Source organism: Crinia signifera, chromosome 19 (assembly GCF_055691185.1).
Source record: "Crinia signifera chromosome 19, ASM5569118v1, whole genome shotgun sequence".
NCBI classification, from domain to species: Eukaryota; Metazoa; Chordata; class Amphibia; order Anura; family Myobatrachidae; genus Crinia; species Crinia signifera.
Window position 1 is genome coordinate 70,399,767 of NC_139226.1, and position 22,297 is coordinate 70,422,063.

The window sequence follows — 22,297 nt, forward strand, 5'->3', positions numbered from 1 at the left end:
TCATCTATATGGGCGTTTTTTCTTTTTCAAGTGCTCTGCTTCTCCCGGCTCCCGCCACTGCGGCAGCCAGCATCTTCATGTTCTCCCTGCCCGGCGCCAGCGTCTTATCCCTGCCCGGCGCCTTGCTACTGCTGTCACCGCAATAGCCTCCCCCTGCTCCCTCTGCCTGGCTCTCTATTAGCCGGCATTCCCCGCCCGCTGACGACCCCCGCACGGCTCCGGGGGCCGGGCTGCACATAAGATTTAGCAAATCTTATGTGCAGCCCGTCTGAACTCCCGACTCTGATCCGATGCGCACGGGACCGTGTATTGGATCGGACGGGATGTCTGCAAGTGCGATGTCATCCGAATCGGGTGAAATTGTGCCCAAATCGCATAGTGTATGGGGGCCTTAACATTGCAGTTAGGAGCAGATTAGCTAGTTCTTTAGCTCTCAATTTAATCTCTTTATCTGATTTATGGGGGTACTGTAATTATCAAAGCTCATAAAGTACATAAATGGGAGGCCTTTTGTGGACTAAATCAAAATTACAATGCATTACCCATTAACTACAAACCGCAGAGGACATAAAGGCTACCAAGGGATCCTTTTAAACCAGACATACATATATTAATGAGGCCTAGGGTTGCACAGAACAAGGTCTATCATATACTGCAGGCATTCCCAACCAGGGTCCTCAAGGCACACCAACAGTGCAGGTTTTGTAGATATCCAGGCTTGAGCACAGGTGACTCAATTAGTATCTGAGGGATTCTGATTAAACCATCTGTGCTGAAGCCGGATATCACTAAAACCTGCACTGTTGGTGTGCCTTGAGGACCGTGGTTGGGAATGCCTGATATACTGTAACACAAATAGTGGTTGCTAAACAGCTGTGTGGATGGAAAAGAAATGGAACTGCACAATATAGGGGGTAACAGTACATGCAATTTATTTGCTCACTAATATGAAAAACACATACAACATACATATAATTAAAAAACAAATATAAGAAAAATAATAAAAGGTTACATGTAAATATAAAATATTTGAGCACAAACGGTTGTGTCTATTTGGTATGCAGAATTGTTAAAATAAAAGGATTTCACTTCCCTTGAGGTTAGTCACAGTCATATTAGTGTGTTAGTTGGTTAGAATGGCTGGTTTGGTTAACAGTCTGATTATGGATTAGTGGTTAAACTTGCAGTAAGTTTAGGTTATACTGTCCAGGTTTTTTATGTCTGGCCAGACAGTTTATATTTGGGGTACCTTACAGCTGCCACCTGTAGTTCCTCCGGTCTCCCAGTTGATGGTGCTGAATCACCTTTCGGTACAACTTTATCTGGAGTCACCTTTGGGTGGGTGGTCTGTTTGGTTCTCTGTATGGTGGTGCAATAATAGATATCCAACGTGTTTCTCCTCCTCCGATCACGGACTCAGCGGCTTTCTCAAGGACAAGGAGATAACAAGAAGAGGCTTTCACATTATAACCCATATTTATACCTGTATTCAGGATGGTCAGACCCCCTATGTGTTTTCTTATTACACTCCATTAGTTTCATTCTAGAGCACAATTATTTTTTGTTTGACTCACAATATTATTTACAAACACGGGGGAACGCTATGGGGAACAGGTTCGCCCGAGTTTTGCCAACCTTTACATGGGAGTAGTGGAGGATAAACATGTCTGGGGAGGCGGATTCGGGGCAAGCCTGGTCCTATACGGGCGTTATATAGATGATTTATTTATTATTTGGGATGGGGATTTAAAATCACTCCAAATTTTCACTGATCAACTTAATTCGGTACTCTTTACCTAGAACGGCGCCCATCGCGGTGATCGCGACATCGCGGGCAGCACATAAACGGCCGCGACGCGATGCCCGCGATCACCGCGATTTTCCCATAGGGAACAATGTTAAAAAGCCTAATTGACCGCGATTTTGCATTCAATGCCTCAATGCCCGCGATTTTCCCATAGGAATCAATGTTAAATGGGCTAGAGAGCCCAAATAGCCCCAATTAACCCTTAAATGTCCCCCAAATTTTTGTACGCCACCCCACGATCCACGCCAACCCGAAGCGTGGCGAGCGCAGCGAGCCCGCGAGGGGCGGCGGTACGCGTCCTCCGACCTTTTCATGCCCTACTATCCACGTCGGCGTGGAGTTGAGAATAGAATAGTGTGGCGAGCGCAGCGAGCCACCGAGCCCGAAGCGTGGCGAGCGCAGCGAGCCCCGCGAGGGGACGCGGATACCTTCACAGTTATACGCGTCCCCTCGCGGACTTCACAGGTGTCCGTGGCGACGCGGACACCTGTGAAGCCCGCGAAGGGACGCGTTTACCTGTGAAGGTATCCGCGTCCCCTCGCGGGGCTCGCTGCGCTCGCCACGCTTCGGGCTCGGTGGCTCGCTGCGCTCGCCACACTATTCTATTCTCAACTCCACGCCGACGTGGATAGTAGGGCATGAAAAGGTCGGAGGACGCGTACCGCTGCGCTCGCCACGCTTCGGGTTGGCGTGGATCGTGGGGTGGCGTACAAAAATTGGGGGGACATTTAAGGGTTAATTGGGGCTATTTGGGCTCTCTAGCCCATTTAACATTGATTCCTATGGGAAAATCGCGGGCATTGAGGCATTTTACAGTAAAATCGCGGTCAATCAGGCTTTTTAACATTGTTCCCTATGGGAAAATCGCGGTAATCGCGGGTACCCGATTTTGATGTACCCGCGATTTACCCGCGATGCCCGCGATTACCGCGATTTTTTACCCCCGACGCCCGCGATTCTGATCGCGGGCGCCGTTCTAGGTAAAGAGTACCCTTAATTCTAATGAGTTTGGATTAAAATTCACAAGTAATCACAGCACTAGTCACATTCCTGGATGTCGCGCTCCATGTAAAGAATAACATGCTGACAACTGAGACTTACGTAAAACCAGTCGATCAAAACAGGTATTTGAACTACCAAAGTTCACATGCAGAGAGTTAGAAAAAAAATATTCCAAAAGGCCAACTGGTTCGCATAAAAAGGAACTGTTCTACAGATGAGGCTTACTCAAGACAATCAAACACCTTACTAAAATCCTTCAGGGAACAAGGGTACCCAGAACCCATTCTCAATCAAGCAAAACAAGAAGTAAATAGAATAGACAGGACAGAATTACTAGGTAAAAATAAAATCAAAACCAAACAAAGGGGGAATAGAGAGACAGGGAAAGGAATGACAGGTCTATTTGTAACCCAATATAATGGATGTGCAAAAGAAATAAGAAATATAATAAAAAAACAATACAGCTATGTTGGTGCAAGATCCTCTCCTTAAAAATGAAATTAATCACGATGGTAAAAACATCGGATTATGCTTACTGATAATTCCTTTTCTTCCTAGAGACCATGGCAGCCATCACATTGGGATATCGTCCCATTCCTTGCAGTAAAACAGGTTACTTTTTTCCCAGGCTCCTCCCCTCTTGGGTATAAACCACTGCTCCTCCCCTCATCTGGTGTCTTTGAGTGTCTCCTTCCACTCTGGGAAAAAAGAACATAAGGGAGGGCAAATAATGGCTGCCATGGTCTCTAGGAAGAAAAGGAATTATCGGTAAGCATAATCTGATGTTTTCTTCTACGATCCCATGGCAGCCATCACATTGGGAAATACTAAAGCTAAAAATACACGGGAGGGCCCAGTCAAGTTCTATAATTAATTTAATCATACAATACGCCATGTAATACTTGACCTCCAAACTGAGGTACAGACATTTAATTCAAAGTGTCTAGAAAACGTATGAACTGAGGACCAAGTAGCAGCGTCACACAAATCCTTTATTGAAGCCTTCGCCTTCAGAGCCCACGACGTTGCTGTAGCCCTTGTGGAGTGTGCCGTGATAATTGCAGGAACTTCTCTCCCTTCCAATTTGTACACGAATATGATTATTTCCCTGATCCACCTTGAAATGGTCTGCTTCTTAGGAGTCAATCCTTTCCTTGTCCCTTCTGGAATTATAAACAAACTTCTTGTTTTCCTGATTTCTTCTGTTCTCTTTAGATAAGTAGTAATACTTCTTACGACATCTAAATTGTGTAAAGCTATTTCATCCTCACCCTTGGGCTCGGGATAAAATGTAGGCAGTGAAATTTCTTGATTCAAATGGAATTCAGATATAACCTTGGGAAGGAAATGCGGATTGGTTCTAAGAACAATCTTATCGGGAAATATCTTCAGATATGGCTCTTCTGCCCATAGGGCTTGGAGTTCACTAACTCTTCTCGCTGAGGTAATGGCGACTAAAAATACAGTCTTCCAATTTAAATACTTTTATGAAATATCTGATAAAGGCTCAAAAGGTGGATTCATCAGAGCTTTTAATAATAAATTCAAGTCCCAAGAAGCTACTAAAGACCTTATTGGAGGTCTCATCCTCTTGATTGCATTTCCGAATCTTATAATCAATTGTTCCTCTGCCAGTCTTCTCTCTAATAGAACGCTTAAGGCTGAAATTTGAACTTTTAATGTTGAATTGGCCAAACCATCTGAAAACCCCTTGTAGAGGAATTGTAAGACCTCAGCCGTCAGAACTTCTTGCATTGCTTCCCCCGATCCTCTCCAGTTGATGAACGCTCGCCAAACTCTGTAATATGCTATAGAAGACATTTTTTTTCTTGCTTGGAGTAATTGAGAGATCACTTGATCTGAAAGCCCCTTCTGCTTTAGATGATTCCGCTCAATCTCCACGCCGTCAAAGCTAACCCTGCGAGATCTGGATGTAGCAGCTGCCCCTGTATTAGAAGATCTGGAACTACTGGCAATGTCCACAGTTCTTGAACTGCTATTCTTAATACAGTCGTAAACCACGCCCTTCGGGGCCAAAACGGAAGAATTATTATTACTTCTGTCTCGTCGTCCATTATCTTCTTCAGTACTGTGGGGATTAGCGGAAATGGGGGGAACACTTACCCCAATCTGCACGTCCATTGAATGGAGAAAGCGTCTATCGCTGATGTTTGAGGGAGAGAGTATCTGGAGAAGAATACATTCACCTTCTTGTTTAAGTGTGTCACCATCAGATCTACCTCCGGCGTCCCAAAGCGACTGGTTACTTCTTTGAAGATTCCTCCATTCAGCTCCCATTCTCCTGGGTGAACCTTGTTCCGGCTGAGAAAGTCTGCCAGTATGTTCTGTTCCCCTGGAACGTATATGGCTGTCAATGACTTCAAGTTCTCTTCTGCCCAAGTTAGTATCTTCGAGAGCACCGTCATGAGCGACTTGCTCCTGGTGCCTCCCTGGTGATTTACGTAAGCTACTACTGAGGTATTGTCGAAAAAGATTCTTACATGTGTCTCTGATACTCTGAGAAAAGGTTCTTACTGCTCTCCATACGGCTTCTGCCTATCGCCAATTTGACGAGTTCGCACTCTCCTTTTCTTTCCAAGCGCCTTGGGCTACTTCTCCCTCGCAGTGAGCTCCCCAACCTAACTGACTTGCGTCAGTTGTGATTAGCCGAAATCTTGGCGACTGCATAGACGTTGTTCTGTCTTTTAATGCTCCCCTGGTCCACCAGTGTAAAGACCTTCTTGCTTCCGAAGACAGATTTATCTTCATAGTCTTGGGCACCCTTTTCTTTAGAAGCGGTAGGATTGTCCACTGTAATTCTCTCATCCTCAATTGAGCCCAAGGAACGATCCCTATTGTGGAAGACATCATTCCTAATAGTCTTATGCATTCTTTTAGGGATGTTATTCTTGTCTTTGTCAAAGAGTCTGAGAGCTTCCTGATCTTCATGCATCTCTCTTCTGACAGTGAAATTTCGAATTTTACTGAATCTATTATAACACCCAGAAACTTGATCCTCTGCGTGGGCGTCAACTGACTCTACTGTAGATTTAGTAACCAACCGTGTGTCTGTAAACAGTTGATCACTATCTGTACATGCTGCATTAATACTTGTTCGGACGGTGCTGCTATGAGTATATCGTCCAAATAAGGCCAAAGAAGAATCCCCTTTCTTCTCAATACTGCCACCAAAGTTACCAGCACTTTCGTGAAGACCCTCGGAGAGGCAGCAAGACCGAAGGGCAGGCACGTAAATTGGTAATGTTTCTCTTTTATGCAACACCTGAGGAACTTCCGATGCTGCGGATGCACTGGTACATGATAGTACGCATCCTTTAGATCCAGAGACACCATGAAGTCTCCTCTTCTTATTCCTGCCGTAATGGTTCTCATACGAAACTTTCTTACTTTCAATCATTGATTCAGTACTCTCAGATCTATAATAGTTCTGAAATCCCCCCGTACTTTTTTCTACGAGGAACAGATTGGAACCCGGCTGGTTCTTCTGTACAACCTCTATTGCTCTGATGGACAATAAATTGGTTAGGGTCTTCCTTAATTCTTGTATCTCTAGAGCCGACCTGGGTTTTCTTGATACCCTGAAAAAGTCTCTGGTGGGAACATGGTTGAACTCCAAAGAATAACCGTCTCGAATTATCTTCTGTACCCATCTGTCCTGAATTGAAATGTCCCAAACCTGTGGAAACTGAGCAAGACGGGCTCCCACCGGGGGAACTTGCTGGTTGTCATTGTCTTCCACTTCTTCTATAATTCTGACGAAAGGACTGTCTAGAATTGGAAAATAGCCTCTCTGACTGTATGGCCTACCCGGCCTATATGCCTTGGCCTCTCTAAAGGTTTGCCTATAGGTTCCAGGATACGGAAATTTATTATTTTTATCTTGAGGCAGCTTTAGGGATTTCCCCCCCGTAAGCCTGTGAATCAGAGCATCTAGCTTGGTGCCAAAGAGGAAAGATCCCTCAAACGGTAATGAGACCAGACGGTTTTTGAAATGAGAGTCGGCTGACCAGGATCGAAGCCATAGTGCTCTTCTAGCGGCTACGCCTGCTGCCATAGCTCTGGCAGCAAAGGATGTTACATCTAGTGATGTCTCACAAAGAAATTCAACTGCCTTCTGGATAACCTCTAGACTCTTCATAATGTACTGTCTTGAGAGCTTTTCTTCTACATCTGTATGAAGTGTTGTACACCACATTCTCAAAGCTCTTGTAACGGAGGCCATAGCTACTCCTGATTTAAAAGTCACTGCTGTGGAAAGATGCAACTTTTTCAATGAACCCTCCATTCTTCGATCCATTGGATCCTTGAATGAGGCCTCATCCTCTAATGGTAGTGTTGTGCGAGATGTAACTTCTGCCACAGCTGCATCTATCTTCGGTATACCACACCATTTAAGAAACTCTTCATCCTTTATAGGGTACACCACACCATTTAAGAAACTCTTCATCCTTTATAGGGTACATTTTATCTACACAGAATAATTTCCCCTGCTTCTTTTCCAAATTTGACCATTCCTTAACAATAGTATCTTTCATGACACGATGAACAGGAAAGGAACAACCCTTCTTGGATCTGTCCTCAAACAACAAATCTGGTCCTTTTACTGGCGTGACAGTCTCCTTACAATTCATGGTATATATATATATATATATATATATATATATATATATATATATATATATATAGCAGATTTTCCAAGAATGGCCGGCACTCCAAATAGCAGCAGTATCCAACAACGGGTGCCCTCCCAGGGGAAGTGAGACAGGAACTCGCTCCAATATATAGAGGTGTACAGCGGGTGGCACTCCAGCAAATAAAGACAGTAGTCACAGTCTGTGTTCCAACGTTTCAAATGTTATTTCAACATTTTTCATCAGGGTGCAGTAAACAATACAATAGGACGGTATTTATACCTTACCGAATCAGTGAAGGATGACCCCCGTCGGCAGAGACTTCCGGCGTGCGGCAGGGGATGGAGCGCACGATCGTCTGACGTGATGAACGTTGTGCGTCAGTGCGCCAGGGTCAGAGGACGCTTTCAGGCTAACACGTGATCCAGCTCGCTGTGATCACCGCAGCCTTCCGGCTTCCTCGTCGCCTAGCAACATACCCGCTCTGTGTTCACACGGCATCCGCAGCTTCCAACCTTGTGTCACACTCGGATCATCTGTCAACAAAGGGGAAAAAGTTAAACACATCTAACAAAAAAGTGATCTACACCACTATGTCGGCTGATTGTGCTAAAAAAACTTATATTATAATAATGGGTTTCATTAAGGTGTCTAGATAGGACCCGCTATCATGCTGCTTCTCAGTATAGCACAAGTAGTCATAAATTGATGATATCAGGAGGAAAATAAATTGTAAGCATTTATACAATGCATGATCGCAATTGAGTTAGTACCTAGAAAGAGACAATATTAAATCGAAGCACTAAGCATAAGGTCATGTGCTGGGTAGAGATATCTTATAGTGGAGGATATACCTAATGTATATGGGGAACAAGCACATATCTATTGGTGACGTATATTCGTCGCAGGGTTCCGGTGGCTCTCCAGATCTATGGGTATAAGGATAGTGCAAACAAACTATAAGGTCTATAAGAAGCAGGCAAGGTTGCAGTTCTCATTAAGCCCTCTCGGGGCAAGGGTGTCCATTCTTCTAATCCATTGAACTTCTTTCTGTAGAAGTAGACGTCCTCTGTCTCCTCCTCTTTTAAGCGGCGGGACATGGTCCACGAGTTTATAACGAAGTTGTGCCAGTGAGTGACTTGCTTGTTTAAAATGTCTGGCAACTGGTTGGTCTACTTCTCTACCTGCCAGGGCCAGACGTATTGCTGATCTATGTTGGCCTGCCCTCTCTCGGAAGCTGCAGATAGTCTTGCCCACGTAGGCGAGCCCACACGGGCATTTTATGACATATACAACATATTTATCCTGACAGCTCAATACGTGCTTGATGGGCAGTCTCTTGCCAGAGAAGGGATGAGTAATGTCAGGGCCCACTTCTAGATGGCTACATGTTGCACATCCAATGCATCTGTACGACCCTGGTTTCTTGGTCATGAAGTGGCTCCTAGTGACTTGGTTGTATGCTGAGACATCATTCTTCACCAAAAGGTCTTTAAGGTTTTTCCCTCTTTTCTGGCAATTAAGCAATCTAGTATTCTGTAGCGATTTAAGCCCAGGGTCACTCTGGATGATAGGCCATAGCTGTTTGGAAATTTGAGAGATTTTAGGGCTCGAGGTAGTATACTGGGTCACAAAGGGGAGTATGTCTTCTTTATTCTTTTTGTCCTTGGATTTCAGACACATTGCTCTTGTCATTTGCATAGCTTTCCGCTTGGCTGTTTCCAGCTCAGATTTTCTGTATCCTCGCTGCAAAAATTTGCCCATTAGGTCGTCCATTTGTACTGATGCCAATGCTCCATCACTTGTAATTCTCCGAACACGTGTTAGCCTGAAAGCGTCCTCTGACCCTGGCGCACAACGTTCATCGCATCAGACGAACGTGCGCTCCATCCCCTGACGCACGCCGGAAGTCTCTGCCGACGGGGGTCATCCTTCACTGATTCGGTAAGGTATAAATACCGTCCTATTGTATTGTTTACTGCACCCTGATGAAAAATGTTGAAATAACATTTGAAACGTTGGAACACAGACTGTGACTACTGTCTTTATTTGCTGGAGTGCCACCCGCTGTACACATATATATATATATATATATATATATATATATATATATATATATATATATATATATATATATATATATATATATATATATGGAAAGAAGGGGGGGCCACACAGTGCGCTCAATATGAGTAAAGGATGGAGCTGCAGCCCTGAAAGGATCCCCTGTTAGATGGGACCCAGGTAAAGAAATGGAGAAAGATGGGGTATTCAGGGTGCGCTAAAGAAACCTTATACAACTTATTGGACTGTACAATTCAAATGTTTAAAAAACAATTTATTGGAAGCGCAATGTTTTTTGGCTGTAGAGGTTTGTTGAATCTACAATTATAGACGTGGTATCCACTAGCCGTAATGTATACGGGTATAGAAACAAATATTCTTGATGAGAATGAAACGCGTTGGGCTCATTTGTCGTTTATGGACATCCATCTACCTTGTGTACATACAGATTGTCATACCTTCAGCTCACAGTATCTGTAATTGAACCTTGTGTTTAAACTGCTATGCTCCTGTGAGCATTTTTTTAATAAATTGTTTTTTAAACATTTGAATTGTACAGTCCAAATTGTATAAGGTTTCTTTAGCGCACCCTGAATACCCCATCTTTCTCTATATATATATATATATATATATATATATATATATATATATATTTTTTTTTTTTAATAAACAATTTTATTAAGCAGTTGTGAAAAATACATTAACATTCACAGACCAGCTCTTATACTTACATAGTTGTTTTACATATATCACAATCTGCTAATTTTCTATTTTATCACAATAAAGATTAAACAAAGTTGCAATGAGTATACCAATAAAATCTACCAGTAAAAAACTGTGAAAGGCATTCAAGTGTGAGTTATTTGTTCACGCGATTATCTCGCTTATATTTTTATCTTGTTAACACACTACAACTTTTCAACTAACTACTAACACTACCCCCCTCCCCCTTCCCCCCCCCCTGCAAAAAAGTAATCCAGTTATGTTCACTACAATGTCCTCAATAGATACCACGTGGTGCCTTCAAACAATTTGAAAATATGTGTCTTTGTAGCCTGGTCTAGCGAATCTATATAGACCCCCCATTTCCTATGGAAGCGTCGCACTCCATTTTCTATGTCTGGCAACGTGGCCCGTCTATCAAAAAATAACAGATTATTAAGTTCCACCCTGACCGATGACAACATTGGTGCCTTAGGCGAAGTCCATGATCGCAGCACCACTTTTTTTGCCACTGTTACCGTCATTGTCAAAAATGGGTACAATATTGTCTTCTTGCCCTCTACGTTCCAATTACTAAAGTTAGCCACCAGCATAGCCAGTGGATCTTTCACCAGTTTTAGTCCGCATACTTTATTTATTAATCCCATGACCTTATCCCAGAACTTTCGTATCTTACTACATTCCCACGAACTCCTGCATTTCAAGCACAAGCCCAGTTCCCCTGGGATGAAATGTTTGCGTTGTGCCTGGGTCATGTAAGCTCTGTGAAGGGTTTTTAAGTGTACCTCCTGCAGCATAGCTGATTGTAAGATTTTCATGGTCTTTTCTAGGTGTTTGGTCAGAGTGTCCTGGGAAACCACCGATGGTATGTCAGATCTCCATTGAGTTGCTACTCCTTCCCATTTTATTTTAGGATCCGATGGCAACAGACTCGGGTATATATATCTAAGACAGTATGGGCCAGTGGAACTTAATACAAAAACCATGTGCAAAGGGTCCTGAACCCCTACTGCTATCATAGGCGAGGGCATAGTCTGTATATAATGTCTAATCTGCAAATACATAAAGAAATCTTTATTGTCAATGGAGTACTTAGCAACCAGGTCCTGGAAGGTCATTAGCTGTCCCCCAGGGTCAAACACGTCTCGAATAGCTGAGAGTCCCTTGCTAGCCCACCCAAGGTATGTGGTGTTGAGTGTCCCCGGAAGAAAATTGGGATTCCCCCAGAAAGTGGCATATCTCGACACCTCACTTCTACGGCCCAGTCTCTTGTTAATAGCCCGCCAAACCAGATATGTGTCCGCAAATAATATGTTCTGCATTGCCAAGGGGGGTAAGGCCGACCTTGGAACATGCAGAAGTGCCGCTGTAGACATCTGGGGAAACATTTCCGAGTCTAGTGTCTTATGTGTATAATAATCTGTCCCTGTCATCCAATCAATTATGTACCTCATAAAGACCAAGTGGGTGAAGGCCGCCAAATGAGGTACCCCGAGTCCCCCCTCCACCCTCCTGAAATACAACTTATCTCTAGAGATTTTTGGCTTCTTGTCTGCCCAGAGGAATTTGAAAAAGGCTGAAGTCACCCTTTTTATGTCTGATTTAGACAGTCTAATGGGGATCATCTGCATGCAATAGGAGAGTTTTGGGAATATGATAGACTGAAGAACTGCCGCCCTCCCCATCAGGGATAGTGGAAGAGATTTCCATTTCTCCAATTGTTTCAATATCCCTATGATTATGGGTTCAAAGTTTTCCTTGTACAATTGAGATAGTTTACTCGGTATATTTATCCCTAAGTATTTGATTTTTTGAGCATTTATTTTAAATTGTGAGAGTACTGGTAGGTGGGTTACATCGTGGGGTCCTGGAGGACCACCAGAGCCTCCGATTTTTGGATATTACTTTTATACCCCGCAAACAAGCCAAATTCGAGCAGTAGTTGTAAGATGGTCGGGACGGACGTGGACAGATCCGAGGCAAACACCAACATGTCGTCTGCAAACAAGCATAATCTCTGCTCCGAGGAACCCACTGTTATTCCTTTAAATAATGGGTGAGTGCGGATGGCAATTGCCAGGGGCTCCAATGCCAATGCAAAGAGCAGGGGGGACAACGGGCACCCCTGTCTAGTTCCCTTCTGTATGTTAAAGTAAGATGACATGTAGCCATTACATGCCACTTGGGTCCTCGGTTCATGGTAAAGTAATTTAAGTAATCTTACAAACTCCTCTGGAAATCCGAACCGCGATAGGGACTCATATAAATGGCTCCAGGTTACAAGGTCGAATGCTTTTTCGGCGTCCATAGCCATCACTACATGATCACCCGCATCACCTTCCCCTTCCAGGTGTTGGATCACTGCTAAAACCTTCCGCACATTAACTACTGAATGGCGGCCATAAATGAATCCTGTTTGGTCTATCGCGACCACCTTAGGCAGTATAAATTTGATTCTATCTGATAAAATTTTGGTTAGCAATTTGTAAATCGCTGTTAAGAAGCGAGATTGGGTGATATGATCCCGGATCCTCCACGTCTCGCCCCGGTTTTGGTAATACCCTGACCACTGCCGAGTTGAAATATAAGGGCAAAGGAGAGCCCTCCATTATGGCATTGAAGGCCCTGGCCAAGGGTACACTGACTTTATCTACCAGTATCTTATAAAACTCTCCCGAGAACCCGTCCGGTCCCGGGGCCTTCAGGGGTTTCAGTTTCTTAATTGTTTGGGATACTTCCTCTGCTGAAATGGGGCTCATCAAACTGGTTTTATTACCCTCTGGAATTTGTGGCACTACAATTGAATCCCAAAATCTAGTCTGTGAATTTGTATCAATAGGTCCCTGAGTATATAATTTTTCATAAAACTGTCTGAAGATCTCTAATACCTCCACTCCCCTTGTTTTCCTGACTCCCTCGGGTGTTTTAAGGGCTGTCACCACCGCTGTTGGCCTTGATCCCCTAATCAAGTTGGACAGAAGTCTTCCATTCTTATTCCCATGTTTGTAAAACTGTAAAGAGGTGTCAGATATATGTCTGGTGGTTTGTATTTCCATTATGGAGTCAAAGTTGGATTTAGCTTGTAAATACGCTGATTTGGTATTGTCATTGGTGTTTTGTTTATATGCCGCGTAGGCTACCGTCAAGGCCTCCTGAGCTGTCAATATGTTCTTAGAGCGGTCTTTTTTGCACTTACTAACAAATGCCATTACTTCCCCCCTCATGACTGTCTTAGCTGTCTGCCAGTAAAGCAGAGGGTCCTCTACATGATCTTGATTTGTATGGGAATAATCTGCCCACTTTGCCTCTAATGCCTGTCTAAACTTGGTAGAGCCAGCAAGATACGAGGGAAACCTCCACTGTCTGTGGTGTCCTATATAAATGCCCGTTTCCATCAAACACCAAATTAATGAGTGGTCCGATATACCCATAGCATTGATGCCCACATCCAGCAACTTAAGGAACATGCTGGACGACGGCATCAAATAATCAATACGCGACAGCGTCCCATGGGCTGCCGACAGACATGTATAGTCCCTATCTGTTGGGTGCAGCACCCTCCAGTAGTCCAACAAATGCAGCTGATCAACAATATACTTTATATCTATAGCATGTTTAGGGATACGCCTTGTGGTGGAAGCTGACCTGTCCATCGATGGGAGAGCCACCATGTTGAAGTCCCCTCCCACCACAAGCTGAGAATCTGCATGAGGGTACAATTTGTTCATCAACCTACGAAATAATTTTTTAGAATACACATTTGGGGCATAAACATTGCAAAAAATAAACGTTTCCTGTAACATTGAGACCTCAGTGATCACAAAACGGCCTGTTGGGTCAGCATATAACTGCGTGCACTTAGGGGCCACTGCTGATCTGACTAGTATGGCTACTCCTCGTGCCTTAGATGAATATGAAGCAGAGGCTGCCACAGTGAACCCCAACACTCCCAGCTTGGCATGTTCACTCTCTGTGAGATGTGTTTCCTGTAGCATAGCTACATCCGCTTTCTGTTTTAAATACAATAATATTTTTTTCGCTTGATGGGAGAATTAATCCCCCCTACATTCCAAGAGCAAATCTTCAATTGAAACATATCACCCAGTATCTAGGTAATTCGGTATAGCATTCCTGGATTTTCTGCAAAACACCCAAACCTCCCCCACCTCCCCCAAACCCCCCCAACCTGGGGAAAATGTCCCCAAAAACCCCAACATAAAATAAACTTTCAACTTCCATTGACGGTCAGGTTGCCCCAAACATGGGGTCTCTCCTTTTCCGTCGCAACTCAGTGGTAGCATAGAACTTCCGTTTAACAGTACCCAACCTGGGATATATTTTGTACTTAATACCCTCCCGAGCTGCATAAATGGGTCGGCACCCTAGTAGATGAAATAGTAAAACTAAACTTATCTTAATTATCAAACCGCCACCGCCTTTACCATATGTATTCGACGGTTCAATTACTTGTATATTTAACCTGTCTTTTCCCTCTATACCTGGTCACTTGGCTTATTGACCTGAAGCTTTTCCCTTATATTCCCCAACACATACAATCATTTACATAGTTACATAGTTACATAGTAGATAAGGCTGAATAAAGACTTGCGTCCATCTAGTTCAACCTACGTTTTAATAGCATATCCCTTGTAAAAGACAGAATATGGTTCTTATTAGTACCCCTGGATATTTTTATCCAATAAATGCTTGTCCAACCTTATTTTGAACGTATTTATTGTATCTGCCAACACCACCTCTCCAGGAAGAGAGTTCCAAAGTTTGACTGCTCTGACCGTAAAGAAATTTTTTCTTTTGAGGGAACGAAATTTTCTTTCCTCTAATCTAAATTCGTGCCCTCGTGTCCTAGTTTCCTTTCTTGCAGTAAAAAGAGTGCTTGAGAGTTCCTTATATTGGCCCCTGATATATTTGTACATGTTGAGCATGTCCCCCCTTAAACGTCTCTTCTCAAGTGTAAATAGTCCTAGCTTGCTTAATCTCTCCTCATAGCTTAAATTCTCCATTCCCCTGATAAGCTTTGTTGCTCTTCTTTGGGTTTTTTCCAATTCCATGATGTCCTTTTTATAGTGTGGGGCCCAGAACTGTACTCCATATTCAAGATGCGGTCTAACCAATGCCTTGTACAGTGGCATAATTACTTTTGAGTCCCTAGTTTCCATGCCCCTTTTAATACATGCTAGAATTCTGTTGGCCTTTTTTGTTGCAATGTGACATTGAACACTGCACCCCAGCTTATTATCTATATGGACTCCTAGATCCTTTTCAAGTGCTGAAGTACCTAATGCCTCCCCGCTTAGGTTGTAACTTACACACTGGTTACGTCTCCCGAGATGCATAACCTTGCATTTATCCACATTGAACCTCATCTTCCACTTTTTAGCCCACTCATCTAGTTTGTTAAGATCATTTTGAAGTATGTTCACATCCTCTGTTGATTCAATAGTTCTACTCAGTTTAGTGTCATCAGCAAAGATGGATACATCGCTGAGAATCCCCATCCCTATATCGTTAATATAAATGTTAAACAAGATGGGCCCCAGTACCGAACCCTGTGGCACTCCACTTAGTACTGGTATCATAGTTGATACTGCACTGTTCACAACCACTCTTTGTTCTCTATTACACAGCCAGTTCCCTACCCATCTACAGATATTTGCACCTAGTCCCAGGTCCACCATTTTATTTATCAACCTCTTGTGTGGTACTGTATCAAAAGCTTTTGCAAAATCAAGGAAGACCACATCTACTGCGCTTCCATTATCAAGGTTTTTGCTGACATCCTCATAGAAGCCCAGTAAATTTGTCTGGCAGGAACGATTTTTCACAAACCCATGTTGGTTAATACTAAGTAAACTATGAAGGTCTAAGTATTCCAGGATACCATCCCTTAAAATGCCTTCAAATATTTTACCCACTATTGATGTTAAACTCACAGGCCTGTAATTTGCAGGGTCATCCCTTTTACCTTTTTTATATATTGGCACTACCTCTGCTATTCTCCAGTCTTTTGGTACCATACCTGTTGATAGTGAATTTTCAAAAATGCAATATAGAGGGGTCGCAAGTTCCTCCCTTAACTCCATTAGTACCCTAGGATGTATACCATCTGGCCCTGGTGATTTGTTAGTTTTTATTTTGCTGAGCCTCAAAATTATATCCTCGGTCGAGAGATCCATATTGAGGTCCGGTTTGTTTGTCCCAGTTGAGGTATCTGTGCTTTCCACTAACTGCTCTCCCCTAGTAAATACTGATGAGAAGAACTTATTTAACACTTCCGCTTTTTCATTATCTTCTGCAAATTTTTTACCGTTGATATCTGTTAGTGGGCCTATGTTCTCTTTAATTATTCGCTTGCTGTTTATGTACTTGAAAAACTTCTTGGGGTTAGTTTTGCTTTCTGTGGCTATACGCTCTTCGTTTTCCCTTTTAGCTACTTTGATTACTTCTTTACAAGTTTTGTTTGTTTCTTTATACTTGATGAACGTCTCCTCATTTACGTTATTTTTATAGAACTTAAACGCTTTTGTTTTATTGTTGATCGCTGTCCTTACTTTTTTGTCCAACCATGTTGGCTTTTTTTTAAATTTACCCTTGTTGACTTTTGGAATGTATTTAGTAGTTAGTGATTCTAGTACATTTTTAAATGTATCCCACATTTCCTCTGTATTCTTTCCTTCGAATAACTCTCCCCAATTAATTTCTTTTAGAGCTTCCTGGAATAAAATGAAATTAGCTTTTCTGAAGTTTAGTACTTTACCCGGTCCTGTATTATATTTAGGTTTTCGGAAGTTGATTTCCAGTGAGACCATGTTGTGGTCACTGTTCCCTAGGTGTTCAATTACTCTGGTGTTTGAAACTAAATCAATGTTATTTGTTAATACTAAGTCCAATAGTGCCCCATTACGGGTTGGAGCATCTACCGTTTGAGTGATAAACTGATCCTTGAGCAAGCTTAGGAACCCACTGCTTTTAGATGATTTACATGTCTCATTTTTCCAGTCAATATCCGGTAAATTAAAATCCCCCATTATTATTACCTGCCCCTGATCTGATGATTTTTTAATTTGGTTTAGGAGTAGAGACTCATCTCTATCGTTCACGTTTGGTGGTCTGTAGCATACCCCTAGTAAAATTTTATTATTGGGTTTTTTATTTTTATCAGTTATCTCTGCCCACACGGCCTCCGAGTTATCTTCTTCTGTATCTGAGATCATAATTTGCCCACAAGATATTAAGTCCTTTTTTACATAAAGGCACACCCCCCCGCCCCTTCTATTTTCCCTGTCTTTCCTGTAGAGTGTATATCCCTCCATGCTTAACGCCCAATCGTGTGACTCATTACACCAGGTTTCTGTTATACCAATAATGTCATAATCTTCCCTAATGGCCACGGCCTCTAGTTCCCCAATTTTTCCTGCTAAGCTTCTTGCATTAGCCAGTATGCATTTGAGTTTGTGTTTATTATTAGATGCTACCGTTGGGGCTACGTTGGGATCTCGTTTCTCTATTGATTTCTTACTGATTCTAGTTTTTTTCCCCAACCCCCCTTCTCCACCCTCCAATCTCTTAAATGCCCCTTCATCACTGTACTGTCTAATATGCCCATAGTTTATATCTGCATCCCTCCCCCCTATGCCTATGCCTAATTTAAGCCCAGCTTACTTCCGAGGCCCAGCTATATCAAACCTTGTTCAGGGCCTTAGTATTTCACATTGATTTCTGTAATCAAATATATCGCCATGCATATTATTATAGACAAAACCATAGTCCTGGCGTGCACCGCCTTGAGCACTCCTGGCGTTTGCCAGATTCCAGCGTCCAAAGCAGAAAAAAGACGATACAATAAGAATTGTGCCCCTATGAAGTACTGCTGAAAGCACACAAGATATGCATTCAGCACTTAATCTTCCACGCTATCACAGCAATGCAAATGTCATAGTTTTGTCCACCTGTGTGGGGAAGCAGTGTAAACAAGGATTAACTTATCTCTCCCGCAACTCTCCCGGTCTGAGGCTTTGAGTGAGTAAAAAGGGGAAAAAAGTAGTATAGGATGCAATTATTTCTGAGGGGGAAGTGGGGTAGGGCTCCCCATCCCTAAATAGGCTCTGGCGTCATCTGCAGTGGTAAAGTCCTTGAAGGTGTCCCCCTCAAAGACCCGCAACCTGGCTGGATAAAGCAGTGCAAATTTGCGGTTATCAGCGATGAGTTGAGCATATCCCTGTAAATTCTTTCCTTGCCCTGGTCACCTCAGCGGAATAGTCCTGAAATAAATGTATTCTGTGGCCCTTCCACTGCAAGGATCTCTGCTTGCGTGAAGCCGACCATAAGGCTTCCTTGTGAAGATAGTTCAGGCACTTAAAAATAGCCACTCTCGGTCTCGCATTAGGCCCTTCCTTCTCAGGCCCCAATCTGTGCGCCCTTTCTACCACCATATCTGCACATTCAGCTTCGACTCCTAAAATGGCCGGCAGAGTGTTTTTGATGAAATGGTGTAATTTAGGGCCCCTAATCTCTTCTGGGAGACCCACAAGTCTTAGATTACATCTTCTTGATCTATTTTCAAGATCGTCGACTTTATTAGTCAGTGTGTAGACAGATTTCTGCAGGTCGGCATTATGAGCTTTTAAATTTTGCACATCATGAAAAACAGCCCCAATTTGTGTTTCATTGTGGGACACCCTTCTAGAGAGCTGTGACAGTCTCTGCATGCTCCTTAAACATCGGGGCAATGGTGGTTTTGATAGCTCTCAGCATATCTTGATAAGCCCCAGTGTCATTGTCCCCAGCCCTGCTTTCCTCCCCTTGTAATAAACATGTGGGGGTACCTGAGTAGGTGCTCTGGGGGGAAGCTGGTCCGTGGGGTGGCATCAGGGTGTCCTCCGCTACCGTTGGTGTATTGCTGGGTGCTGCCTGAGATGCCGTTTTGGTCCTAGTCACGCTGGTGGACACGGCCGCCATCTTGATTGAGCGCTGTGATGCCGGGGTGTAGGAGCGACGGCTTTTGCGGTACGGCATAGGAGAAAAGTATCTCTCCATGCGCCACCGCCTGCTCCTGGGATGTTCCGCCTGCCTTCTGGTCGCTGTGCTTCCGTGTAGCGGTGGCCTAGGGGTGCCGCCCGACTCACCGCTCACGGAGCTCCGCTTCCCTGCTGCCTCTTCACATCAGGGCGGAACCGGAAGTCGCCTATATATATGTTTTAGTATATATTCCACTGTCTCAAAATTGAACGCTCTCATATCTTCTTTAATCTCCCCCGGCTCATCTGAAGAATCTTTAAATTCATCCACATCATCAGAAGAATTATTCCTTTCATATGACAATCCTGCCTGGTCTCTTGTTCTCTTAAAACCCTGCTGTTCCAAATACTCCTCTTTGGACACAAAAGATTTTCTCATCCAATCCATCAGTTTCTCCAATATTATAGACTGATTATCAGCAACTTCAGGTTGTGGCTCACAACTGTCACAAATAGTCTTGTCAAGTGCAGCATCAATCACTTTATCACAAGCCATGCAACGTATTTCTGTATGCTTCTTATTAACAGTTTTCTTCATTGCTCCAGAAGGCACACTACAATAATAATAAAAACCTATTACTATGCTGAAAATAATAGACTAATACTTCCTATAGAAAACAAATAAGGCTCACCTCACAGGGGCACTGTCCTCTCTAATGGGGGAAGGCAGTTCCATCTCACAACACCAGATATCTGTATCACATAAAAAAACCCTAACGTATGTCCAGATACACTGCAGCCATGTAGCATTTGTAAAAAGGTAAACCCATTGTCCTACCTTACAGCCGCTCAAACCAGATATCAGGTGCTGCTCTGCCTCTCAGCTGTAACTGACAGTCCTCTTTTTATTCAAGCAGAGCGCGCTTTGGAAGCGTGCAAACGCCGTCTGGCATACCGGAAGTGCGCACACTGCGCAAAGGACCCTGGATCCTGTAGTCCTCCCGGCCGTTATACTGCCGAAACCGGAAGTATGCGTACCGGAAGACGCGGCGCAAGGGATTCTGGCTCCTGTAGTCCAAACCCCCGGCGTCCACGCTGTTACATCTACTGCTCCAGCCGGAGTACTGTTATTCATGCTGCCCAGTTTCAGTGCGCCGGAGTCGTGAAGGAGAGAGGAGGCTTACAACTAATGCTCCATACACCCGTTCTCCAGATGTCATGGACAGGAACCCTAAAAAGGGTCACGCTCCCATGCTGCAACCACCCAGAGTGACCTCCTGTATCTAAAGGTGAGCCCAAAATAAAGTAACCTCCCTGCTCTAACTAAACAAGGAGACAGGAAAAAAAAGACACCAGATGAGGGGAGGAGCAGTGGTTTATACCCAAGAGGGGAGGAGCCTGGGAAAAAGTAACCTGTCTAACTGCAAGGAATGGGACGATATCCCAATGTGATGGCTGCCATGGGATCGTAGAAGAATCGTAGAAGAAATGAAATTCCGTAGATCAGACAATTTAAAATCAAAATTAATACACAGCCACTTTTCAAATACGGATAATAACAACCAGTTATAAATCTACTGCCAATGAGGAAGTATTCCAAATTGAAAATTTCATAAATTGTGGCTCTACCTATGTAATTTATTTGCATACCTGCGGTTGCGGGAAGCAATACATAGGTAGAACTACCCGAACATTACATGTACGAGGAATGGAACATAGGAGGAATATACTTAATGGATTAAAATCACACCCAGTCTCGAGCCATATCCATAAATGTCAAAAAGGAAAGATCGATGATGTTACATTAATTGGGATTGAAACTTAAACTATTAAGAATACAAACAGAGGGGGTGATAGATTCGGTAAATTGTGTCGCCGTGAGGCGTACTGGATCTATAGGATGAATTAATTAATGCCAAATGGTTTAAATGATGCAATAGAATTAAATAAAATCTGATTCTCCCCTAACCACTCCCCCCCCCCTTCCCCCGGGTCTCTCTCCAGATACATGGTATAAACCCCCCCTTTAACTGGTATTATCCTAGTGAGAATAGTTCTCTTTAGATATATGTCATTACCCCCCTTTATTGGTATTATCATAGTGAGAATGACGTGAGCCATTGGGGTATCCAGGTTGGGGCTCCTGTAAATGTGGGACCGGAGGTCCATCCGGACCACATGTGCAGGCTCCCAACTGGTGTCCAGGTGACATACACGTTATTAAATAGAGACAATCTTGGTACTTACTGTCTATCTTTTCAAATGTGCCTTGAGCTATAATATCTTTATAATGTGTTTATTTATGGTTATAAATGCCTGTGATATAAGTGACCAACTGGGTCCTATATAGAGTCTTTCAACATATTTCTTTAAGTTATATAATTTATTCCCTCCCCCCTTTTCTCCCCCCCCTCCCACTTCCCTTTTCCTCGATATATACGTTTAAGATCATTATCGGTTGAGATATTAATGTTAATTCTTGTTTCTGAAAATATACGCTTTGAAAAATAGACTTGGTTTTAGAAAGATTGCCCCGGATATCGGAATAGGCGAAGATCACCTCCAGATCCTCTAGAAATGTTAACAACTCTCTCTATCATAAGAAATAATTGAATGCAATGAAAATAAAAATGAATGGTCTCATATATTGTCTTTATATACTATCCTCATATATATAGGCTTATGTACATATGTAGAACTGTTGCATGCTCGAGCTGTAACTCTGTGCGTGTTTCTCCTTGGTCCTTTGAAGCTCAGAGTGACAAATAAGAATGATACGGTCATAGAGAACGAAATGAAAATATCTAACTGTTCCGTACTGTATATATAATCATAAAAATATTTTTCTTCCTATTTTTCATATCTTTCTCCATATTTATATATATTTCCTTATAATTGCTTTCCCTATCGATGAAAATACATCTGTAAAATGTAGCCACCTACATATACAGATCTATACATGCTAGTACCCTAAGGATGACTTGTTCCACTTTTTAATAAATTACTAAGAATTGTTGTTATTGTGATAGCTTCTTATGAGGAATTGTCATCGTGTTAAACGATTATGCCTTTTG